We start from the raw sequence: 12,178 nt of genomic DNA on the forward strand, positions 1-12,178 counted from the left end.
ATGAAGAAGAGGGGACACATGTTGATGTAGAAGAGACATGAAGAAGAGGGGACACATGTTGATGTAGAAGAGACATGAAGAAGAGGGGACACATGTTGATGTAAGAAGAGACATGAAGAAGAGGGGACACATGTTGATGTAAGAAGAGACATGAAGAAGAGGGGGACACATGTTGATGTAAGAAGAGACATGAAGAAGAGGGGGACACATGTTGATGAAGAAGAGACATGAAGAAGAGGGGACACATGTTGATGTAAGAAGAGACATGAAGAAGAGGGGACACATGTGATGTAAGAAGAGACATGAAGAAGAGGGGACACATGTTGATGAAGAAGAGAACATGAAGAAGAGGGGACACATGTTGATGTAAGAAGAGACATGAAGAAGAGGGGACCATGTTGATGTAGAAGAGACATGAAGAAGAGGGGGACACATGTTGATGTAGAAGAGACATGAAGAAGAGGGGACACATGTTGATGTAGAGAGACATGAAGAAGAGGGGACACATGATGATGAAGAAGAGACATGAAGAAGAGGGGACACATGATGTAGAAGAGACATGAAGAAGAGGGGACACATGTTGATGAAGAAGAGACATGAAGAAGAGGGACACATGTTGATGTAGAAGAGACATGAAGAAGAGGGGACACATGGTGATGTAGAAGAGACATGAAGAAGAGGGGACACATGTTGATGAAGAAGAGACATGAAGAAGAGGGGACACATGATGTAGAAGAGACATGAAGAAGAGGGGACACATGTTGATGAAGAAGAGACATGAAGAAGAGGGGACACATGTTGATGTAGAAGAGACATGAAGAAGAGGGGACACATGATGAAGAAGAGACATGAAGAAGAGGGGACACATGTTTGATGAAGAAGAGACATGAAGAAGAGGGGACACATGTTGATGAAGAAGAGACATGAAGAAGAGGGGACACATGTTTATGAAGAAGAGACATGAAGAAGAGGGGACACATGGTGATGAAGAAGAGACATGAAGAAGAGGGGACACATGGTGATGAAGAAGAGACATGAAGAAGAGGGGACACATGTTGATGAAGAAGAGAACATGAAGAAGAGGGGGACACATGTTGATGAAGAAGAGACATGAAGAAGAGGGGACACATGTTGATGTAGAAGAGACATGAAGAAGAGGGGACACATGTTGATGAAGAAGAGACATGAAGAAGAGGGGACACATGTTGATGAAGAAGAGGACATGAAGAAGAGGGGGACACATGTTGATGAAGAAGAGGGGACACATGTTGATGTAGAAGAGACATGAAGAAGAGGGGACACATGTTGATGAAGAAGAGGGGACACATGTTGATGTAGAAGAGACATGAAGAAGAGGGGACACATTGTTGATGAAGAAGAGACATGAAGAAGAGGGGACACATGTTGATGAAGAAGAGACATGAAGAAGAGGGGACACATGTTGATGAAGAAGAGACATGAAAAGAGTGGACACATGTTGATGTAGAAGAGGACATGAGAATAGGGACACATGTTGATGTAGAAGAGACATGAAGAAGAGGGGACACATGTTGATGAAGAAGAGACATGAAGAAGAGGGGACACATGTTGATGAAGAAGAGACATGAAGAAGAGTGGACACATGTTGATGTAGAAGAGACATGAAGAAGAGGGGACACATTGTTGATGAAGAAGAGACATGAAGAAGAGGGGACACATGTTGATGAAGAAGAGACATGAAGAAGAGGGGACACATGTTGATGAAGAAGAGACATGAAGAAGAGGGGACACATGTTGATGTAGAAGAGACATGAAGAAGAGGGGACACATGTTGATGTAGAAGAGACATGAAGAAGAGGGGACACATGTTGATGAAGAAGAGACATGAAAAGAAGAGGGGACACATGTTGATGAAGAACAGACATGAAGAAGAGGGACACATGTTGATGAAGAACAGACATGAAGAAGAGGGGACACATGTTGATGAAGAAGAGACATGAAGAAGAGGGGACACATGTTGATGAAGAAGAGACATGAAGAAGAGGGGACACATGTTGATGAAGAAGAAGACATGAAGAAGAGGGGACACATGATGATGAAGAAGAAACAGAAAGAAGAGGGGACACATGTTGATGTAGAAGAGACATGAAGAAGAGGGGACACATGTTGATGTAGAAGAGACATGAAGAAGAGGGGACACATGTTGATGTAGAAGAGACATGAAGAAGAGGGGACACATGTTGATGAAGAAGAGACATGAAGAAGAGGGGACACATGTTGATGAAGAACAGACATGAAGAAGAGGGGACACATGCTGAGACCTTTAAAGCCAGAAAACAGCGTGTTGTTCCCGTGTTCCTGTCAGCTCCAGAGACTCAGAGCCTCCACCATGGCACAGTTTCTGGTTCTGATAGTCTTGCATTGTTAAAGCAACAACAGACTGATCCAGCAGTAATTATTATTATTATTATTATTATTATTATTATTTCTGGACTTTAACACCGCACACACTCAGACCCTCAGATCCAGCAGCAGACACTTCACGCTGCTACGGACCGTCTGCACTAATGCACATTCTCAAGATATTGAAGTGCCTGTTATTTTGTACAGATTGATTACCATGTCCATATGTAAAAATGTGTCTGATATTTTTATACATATTTTTATATTTGTTTTTGTATTCTGGATTGTGGGAAACAGTGTTTGGATCTCTCTGAACACACAAACTGAAAGATTGACAATAAAGTTGACGTTGAAACTACTTCATGTTGCAGCTCCGTGCCTCGGACCCTCCATCGTGGCACAGGTTCTGGTTCTGATTATTATGAATTCTTTAAAGCAGTATTTTGTACCTTACCCGTCAAATGATCAAGTTAGACACTCTGTCCAGATGTATTTCTCTGTCTCCTCAGCAATGTATTGTCAGAAGAGCGTTGATGTTGAAAGCCCCAACAGACTGGAGTACTTGACCTGCTGCTATCAGATCATCAGTGGGTACGTTTCAGCCTCATCATCTCACTTTCAGCTGCTCTTGTTATTGATCTGATCTGAGACACTGTCTATCACATTGTAATGATTGTATGTATTACTTCATGAAGTAACACACAAATGCTGCATCTCAAGGGGTTTATCCTAATCAATACATTTCTATATAATAATTATATATTTCATATTATTGCGTGTTGTTCTCCATACCTCCGGGCAGAGCCTCCATCGCGGCCCGGGCAGAGTCCTGGTCCCTGGAGAGGACCACCACCCTGCAGCCCCTCTCTGCCAGCAGCAGGGCCACGGCCCCCCCGATGCCTCTGGAGCCCCCGCACACCACCGCCAGCCGGGACATCGTGGAGAGAAACACCCCCTGGAGGAGAAACCAGTAAACAACAACAACAACAACACAGCGAGTGTATAACAACTGCACCTTGTTGTCAGAGACCTGAGGCCTGTACTACGAAGCCGGTTCAACCTAACCTGGATATGTTTGAGTTACCCGGCTTACCTAATCCAAAACATACGCGCTCTCGCTAAGCGGTCCTACAACGCTGGTTATCAACTCGTTAACTCAAGCCAGCCGTGTCCTATCTAGTTAGGTGCGCGTTCACATGAAAGGGGTGGTATCTGGAGCATTCAACCAATCACACACATGGAGAAGCGTACTGACAGCGCAGCGTCATACTTCCTGAATGAAAAGTGAACTTTAATATTAGTCAAATATGAAGAAGTTAAACTTTAAACATCCATGACTTAAACACTTTATCCAGGATCAAAGCCACATAGCTGCACCTGCAAGGTGAATACAGCTGGTAACAGAGAAAGTGTTTGAATGCGTACATTAACAGGTTTATGATATCACTGCCCCGTCTAAGACACGATCTGACTTTAATTACATTTACGTACAGTGCCGCGGACTGTATGCTACGTAAATGTTACTTTGATCCGGTTACTTATGTTGTGGCAGATATTTAAGTAAGCTTTCTTAACGCTAATGTTATAATAGTCAGATTGCTCTGAAGATGGGAGGAGGGGATATTCTATTCATGTTCACGTTCACACAGTCGGTGATTTTTGCCGGCCGTCTTTCCTGCAATGGCAGTTTTTCACTGAGTTGATCTCTTAGCCTGCAACCTAACCTCCTCCCGAGGAGGTTAGCCGCTCAGCATCAGTTACCATGGAGATCTAGCCCGCTAAAAAGAGAACCAGCGTCGTAGGACCGGAAACCCAGAGTTTTCCGTTACCTCGCTAAGAGAAGATCCTGCTTCGTAGTACAGGCCTCTGAGCTCCTCCAACAATGCAATAGAATAGAATATGAATATATACAAGAACACAATATGAAATTGAATAATGTACATTAAGACACAGTTAAATACGGTTTATTGCGGTGATAACTATCTATATAAATAACAAGTAGATAGCAAGATGACAAACAGATGAATGTTTATTGAGAACAAATATTTTAAAATGTTCATATTATTTATATAAAAAGAAAAAAAATGCAAGAAAACTATATTTTCTCCCCAAAAAGTGCAGTTTCTCATGAAAGTGTTCAGAAGTTGGACTGAATCAAAAGAGGTGTGCTGCTGGTCCAGTGTTGTAATAAAATGCTTCATTGATCTGGAATCACTGTGTGACAAGACAGATGCAAACAAGAACAACACGTGACTTCTGCCTCTTTGACTTCAGGGAGAAAGAGTGATTCATGCATTTAACAGCCTCAGCGGAGATGCACATTTAACAATCATACTTATCCTCAGTACTGTGAGTTAGGAGAGAAACGTGTACAAATACTGTAGAGAAACTACTAGTATTAAGAGAGTTAAGTACAATTAGTTAACGTTACTAATACTGGAGACACTCCGAGTACTGGTTGTGCTTAACAACGCTCTCTAACAGGTGTTATGTGGATTATAAATAGAGTTACATAGCTTTATTATTACATATATGAACCCTTATTTCCAGTGTTGTGTCCACGTGCTGACAGCTGTGTGTACTTCAGGCTCAGTCTGTAGTTTAGAGTTTCTGCAGCTGAGATTAAATACTAAAGTGTATTCTGTAGCTCACCTGTTGAGACTGAAGTCACCTGTTTCAGATTCCTTGCTGTTTCTTTGAGAAGAAGCTCCCTGAATGACAGAAGCGGAGAGTCAGAAGGGCGCCGCCATGTTTGTTTCCACTGTTGTTGTGATGACGCTCAGTGACCGACAGGGGGCGATGTGGTCACACAGAGACACACTATACTGAGAGCTTCCTTTACATAAAACGTACAATTATATCAAGCAAAATAAATAGAAATAAAATAGAAATAAAATAAATAGAAATAAAATAAAAATAATTAAATATGAAGAATAAAATAAAATACGAAAATCAAAAAGTTAATTAAAACATTAAGACATTTAAAATACATTAAAACATTTTTTACATTTACTAAAAAAAATTATCACTTTTCCGCTGTATGTAAAAAACATGTTTTACTTAATTGTTATGTATAAAATGTTTAATTATCAAAACATTTTTAATGAAAATTCTGAAATGCTGGATATGAAGAATGAGCCATTATGTAATGATGACTTTTGGTACATTTAGGAGAAATCTACAGACAGACGAAGGTAGTAAAATAAACTGCTGGTTGGGACTTCGGATGTTTTCTCTGCACCTGTCTGAAAGAAGAGACGTTATGAAAGATAAATACCCTAAAGAGGAAGCAGCCCGTTTAGTAGAACAAGATGAATTATAGAAACAACCAATAAATCCTGAGTTCAGATAATCAGACAGAGACCCCCGAGGCACGCACGCACGCACGCACGCACACGCACGCACGCACGCACACACGCACGCACACACACACACACACACACACACACACACACACACACACACACACACACACACACACACACACACACACACACACACACACACACACACACACACACACACACACACACACACACACACACCAGTCTGTCTGCACAGGAACAACACAGACTCTTTTATTCTGCCTTCTTGTTTTTAATCTTTCTGAGTCTTATCGGTCGCTCTGCTTCTACTTGTTTTAAATCTACTTTAAAGAGTCCTCTCCTGCTGATGGTGTATATCAGTATGTAGTGTCTCTACTTTAAAGAGTCCTCAGGTGTATATCAGTATGTAGTGTCTCTACTTTAAAGAGTCCTCTCCTGCTGATGTTCAGGTGTATATCAGTATGTAGTGTCTCCACTTTAAAGAGTCCTCTCCTGCTGATGTTCAGGTGTATATCAGTATGTAGTGTCTCTGCTTTAAAGAGTCCTCTCCTGCTGATGTTCAGGTGTATATCAGTATGTAGTGTCTCTACTTTAAAGAGTCCTCTCCTGCTGATGTTCAGGTGTATATCAGTATGTAGAGTCTCTACTTTAAAGAGTCCTCTCCTGCTGATGTTCAGGTGTATATCAGTATGTAGTGTCTCTACTTTAAAGAGTCCTCTCCTGCTGATGTTCAGGTGTATATCAGTATGTAGTGTCTCTACTTTAAAGAGTCCTCTCCTGCTGATGTTCAGGTGTATATCAGTATGTAGTGTCTCTACTTTAAAGAGTCCTCTCCTGCTGATGTTCAGGTGTATATCAGTATGTAGTGTCTCTACTTTAAAGAGTCCTCTCCTGCTGATGTTCAGGTGTATATCAGTATGTAGTGTCTCTACTTTAAAGAGTCCTCTCCTGCTGATGTTCAGGTGTATATCAGTATGTAGTGTCTCTACTTTAAAGAGTCCTCTCCTGCTGATGTTCAGGTGTATATCAGTATGTAGTGTCTCTACTTTAAAGAGTCCTCTCCTGCTGATGTTCAGGTGTATATCAGTATGTAGTGTCTCTACTTTAAAGAGTCCTCTCCTGCTGATGTTCAGGTGTATATCAGTATGTAGTGTCTCTACTTTAAAGAGTCCTCTCCTGCTGATGTTCAGGTGTATATCAGTATGTAGTGTCTCTACTTTAAAGAGTCCTCTCCTGCTGATGTTCAGGTGTATATCAGTATGTAGTGTCTCTACTTTAAAGAGTCCTCTCCTGCTGATGTTCAGGTGTATATCAGTATGTAGTGTCTCTACTTTAAAGAGTCCTCTCCTGCTGATGTTCAGGTGTATATCAGTATGTAGTGTCTCTACTTTAAAGAGTCCTCTCCTGCTGATGTTCAGGTGTATATCAGTAGTAGTGTCTCTACTTTAAAGAGTCCTCTCCTGCTGATGTTCAGGTGTATATCAGTATGTAGTGTCTCTACTTTAAAGAGTCCTCTCCTGCTGATGTTCAGGTGTATATCAGTATGTAGTGTCTCTACTTTAAAGAGTCCTCTCCTGCTGATGTTCAGGTGTATATCAGTATGTAGTGTCTCTACTTTAAAGAGTCCTCTCCTGCTGATGTGCAGGTGTATATCAGTATGTAGTGTCTCTACTTTAAAGAGTCCTCTCCTGCTGATGTTCAGGTGTATATCAGTATGTAGAGTCTCTACTTTAAAGAGTCCTTTCCTGCTGATGTTCAGGTGTATATCAGTATGTAGTGTCTCTACTTTAAAGAGTCCTCTCCTGCTGATGTTCAGGTGTATATCAGTATGTAGTGTCTCTACTTTAAAGAGTCCTCTCCTGCTGATGTTCAGGTGTATATCAGTATGTAGTGTCTCTACTTTAAAGAGTCCTCTCCTGCTGATGTTCAGGTGTATATCAGTATGTAGTCTCTACTTTAAAGAGTTCTCTCCTGCTGATGTTCAGGTGTATATCAGTATGTAGTCTCTACTTTAAAGAGTCCTCTCCTGCTGATGTTCAGGTGTATATCAGTATGTAGTCTCTACTTTAAAGAGTCCTCTCCTGCTGATGTTCAGGTGTATATCAGTATGTAGTGTCTCTACTTTAAAGAGTCCTCTCCTGCTGATCTTCAGGTGTATATCAGTATGTAGTGTCTCTACTTTAAAGAGTCCTCTCCTGCTGATGTTCAGGTGTATATCAGTATGTAGTGTCTCTACTTTAAAGAGTCCTCTCCTGCTGATGTTCAGGTGTATATCAGTACGTAGTGTCTCTACTTTAAAGAGTCCTCTCCTGCTGATGTTCAGGTGTATATCAGTATGTAGTGTCTCTACTTTAAAGAGTCCTCTCCTGCTGATGTTCAGGTGTATATCAGTATGTAGTGTCTCTACTTTAAAGAGTCCTCTCCTGCTGATCTTCAGGTGTATATCAGTATGTAGTCTCTACTTTAAAGAGTCCTCTCCTGCTGATGTTCAGGTGTATATCAGTATGTAGTCTCTACTTTAAAGAGTCCTCTCCTGCTGATGTTCAGGTGTATATCAGTATGTAGTCTCTACTTTAAAGAGTCCTCTCCTGCTGATGTTCAGGTGTATATCAGTATGTAGTGTCTCTACTTTAAAGAGTCCTCTCCTGCTGATGTTCAGGTGTATATCAGTATGTAGTGTCTCTACTTTAAAGAGTCCTCTCCTGCTGATGTTCAGGTGTATATCAGTATGTAGTGTCTCTACTTTAAGAGTCCTCTCCTGCTGATGTTCAGGTGTATATCAGTATGTAGTGTCTCTACTTTAAAGAGTCCTCTCCTGCTGATGTTCAGGTGTATATCAGTATGTAGTGTCTACTTTAAAGAGTCCTCTCCTGCTGATGTTCAGGTGTATATCAGTATGTAGTGTCTCTACTTTAAAGAGTCCTCTCCTGCTGATCTTCAGGTGTATATCAGTATGTAGTGTCTCTACTTTAAAGAGTCCTCTCCTGCTGATGTTCAGGTGTATATCAGTATGTAGTGTCTCTACTTTAAAGAGTCCTCTCCTGCTGATGTTCAGGTGTATATCAGTATGTAGTCTCTACTTTAAAGAGTCCTCTCCTGCTGATGTTCAGGTGTATATCAGTATGTAGTCTCTACTTTAAAGAGTCCTCTCCTGCTGATGTCCAGGTGTATATCAGTATGTAGTGTCTCTACTTTAAAGAGTCCTCTCCTGCTGATCTTCAGGTGTATATCAGTATGTAGTGTCTCTACTTTAAAGAGTCCTCTCCTGCTGATGTTCAGGTGTATATCAGTATGTAGTGTCTCTACTTTAAAGAGTCCTCTCCTGCTGATGTTCAGGTGTATATCAGTATGTAGTGTCTCTACTTTAAAGAGTCCTCTCCTGCTGATGTTCAGGTGTATATCAGTATGTAGTGTCTCTACTTTAAAGAGTCCTCTCCTGCTGATGTTCAGGTGTATATCAGTATGTAGTGTCTCTACTTTAAAGAGTTCTCTCCTGCTGATGTTCAGGTGTATATCAGTATGTAGTGTCTCTACTTTAAAGAGTCTCTCCTGCTGATGTTCAGGTGTATATCAGTATGTAGTGTCTCTACTTTAAAGAGTCCTCTCCTGCTGATGTTCAGGTGTATATCAGTATGTAGTGTCTCTACTTTAAAGAGTCCTCTCCTGCTGATGTTCAGGTGTATATCAGTATGTAGTGTCTCTACTTTAAAGAGTCCTCTCCTGCTGATGTTCAGGTGTATATCAGTATGTAGTGTCTCTACTTTAAAGAGTCCTCTCCTGCTGATGTTCAGGTGTATATCAGTATGTGTGTCTGCTACTTTAAGAGTCTCTCCTGCTGATGTTCAGGTGTATATCAGTATGTAGTGTCTCTACTTAAGTCCTCCTGCTGATGTTCAGGTGTATATCAGTATGTAGTGTCTCTACTTTAAAGAGTCCTCTCCTGCTGATGTTCAGGTGTATATCAGTATGTAGAGTCTCTAATTTAAAGAGTCCTCTCCTGCTGATGTTCAGGTGTATATCAGTATGTAGTGTCTCTACTTTAAAGAGTCCTCTCCTGCTGATGTTCAGGTGTATATCAGTATGTAGTGTCTCTACTTTAAAGAGTCCTCTCCTGCTGATGTTCAGGTGTATATCAGTATGTAGTGTCTCTACTTTAAAGAGTCCTCTCCTGCTGATGTGCAGGTGTATATCAGTATGTAGTGTCTCTACTTTAAAGAGTCCTCTCCTGCTGATGTTCAGGTGTATATCAGTATGTAGAGTCTCTACTTTAAAGAGTCCTTTCCTGCTGATGTTCAGGTGTATATCAGTATGTAGTGTCTCTACTTTAAAGAGTCCTCTCCTGCTGATGTTCAGGTGTATATCAGTATGTAGTGTCTCTACTTTAAAGAGTCCTCTCCTGCTGATGTTCAGGTGTATATCAGTATGTAGTGTCTCTACTTTAAAGAGTCCTCTCCTGCTGATGTTCAGGTGTATATCAGTATGTAGTGTCTCTACTTTAAAGAGTTCTCTCCTGCTGATGTTCAGGTGTATATCAGTACGTAGTGTCTCTACTTTAAAGAGTCCTCTCCTGCTGATGTTCAGGTGTATATCAGTATGTAGTGTCTCTACTTTAAAGAGTCCTCTCCTGCTGATGTTCAGGTGTATATCAGTATGTAGTGTCTCTACTTTAAAGAGTCCTCTCCTGCTGATGTTCAGGTGTATATCAGTATGTAGTGTCTCTACTTTAAAGAGTCCTCTCCTGCTGATGTTCAGGTGTATATCAGTATGTAGTGTCTCTACTTTAAAGAGTCCTCTCCTGCTGATGTTCAGGTGTATATCAGTATTCAGAATAAACAACAACAACAACATGTAATCAAACACACCGAGCGCGTCGTCATGGAAACCATTAGCTTTTATTGTTATAGAGATTTTTTTTTTTTTTACAAAATGTGCTATTCCCTCAAATATTTCAGAATGTTTTTCACATAATAGATTTGTGCCAATTTTCAGTTTCACCATTTTCAGACGTACAACAGACTAACTACAGACAAATACAAAAAAAATAATCAAGTAAGTCACCTTGGCATGAGGACGCCGGTTAGAGCCGAGTCCTGGTGGTCCAATAAATGCAAATCTAGTTTATGACCTGTAAGAAAAGCTTCATGTTTGAGCAGCCTAAGCATGACGCGTCTGTTTGTTACACGTTAGAGTGATATAGTGCATTACGGTGAATATTAAAGGCTTGCAGTGAAATGAAGGACACTGAGAGCCTGAGGTCGCTGGTTGCCAAGACAACGATGCAACGCCAGATTCAATCTACATATTCAGAAAGGATCATCATAATAATAACAAAAGGCCCTAACAGTGATTCGTACCATCCTTTTCCCACAATTTCAAACACACTAAATGTTCCAGCAGTCAGTTACACAGAGGTCCCCTCCACGACAAACTACGAACTAGGATCCAGCGTCAGCCGTCGCCTCCACTTTAAAGTGTTTCAAACCTCGCAGACGGAGGAATGAGTCACGTTATATTAATGTCGCGGGCTCCACTGAGGCGTTAGTAATACTGTCTCATCATTTGTCCAATTCATTTTAGAGAAAACAAGAGAACGGGAACAACGTGACCTTATTCCCCACATCAATGATTCATTTAGTCTGTGAATGTTTGGTACGGAGGCTAACAGATGCTAACGTGCTACAACGAACCTCGTCCATCAGGAGGAACTCTGCAGCTTCAGAAAGGATGCAGGTGTAGAAACACAAAGGTTCCACGTGAAGAAACATCTCCAGAACAACACGTGCAGCTTTTAGAGAACATTCAGCAGCTTGAGGAGACATGAGCAGCTGGAGACCAGGGGACACTAAAGAGTGACGCACACAGCTGGGAGACCAGGGGACACTAAAGAGTGACGCACACAGCTGGGAGACCAGGGGACACTAAAGAGTGACGCACACAGTGTCCCTGGTCTCCAGCTGTGTGCGTCACTCTTTAGTGTCCCCTGGCCTCCCAGCTGTGTGCTGCCATGTCTCCTCAAGTTGCTGAATGTTCTCTAAAAGCTGCACGTGTTGTTCTGGAGATGTTCCGTCACGTGGAACCTTTGTGGTTCTCCACCTGACTCCTTCCTGAAGCTGCAGAGTTCCTCCTGAAGAGTTTTTAGCCGTTGTAGCTCGTTAGCATCTTTCTTCCTCCGTAGTTCACCAAGCACCTAAACTACGACCCGGTCCCCTCCAATCACAGACAGTAATTCAAGTCAATACAATATTTAAAAACCTTTGTATAACGTACAACAAAAACCCAAACACTACATAACACAATAATAAATCCAGGGGTTCAAAGTGATTCAACACATCTCTGTACTTCCTGTGGAGCGTTAGCTAGCTGCGCTGTATTGCCACGAGTCACGTTAGGAATGAGTTTAAGTTACAACAACTGCTTAAAGTCGGGTTAGGGAGCATCGAGGAAGTCCAAGGGGATGAGTTTAAGTCGTT

Source organism: Trematomus bernacchii, unplaced genomic scaffold (genome assembly GCF_902827165.1).
Source record: "Trematomus bernacchii unplaced genomic scaffold, fTreBer1.1, whole genome shotgun sequence".
In the NCBI taxonomy this organism is placed as follows: Eukaryota; Metazoa; Chordata; class Actinopteri; order Perciformes; family Nototheniidae; genus Trematomus; species Trematomus bernacchii.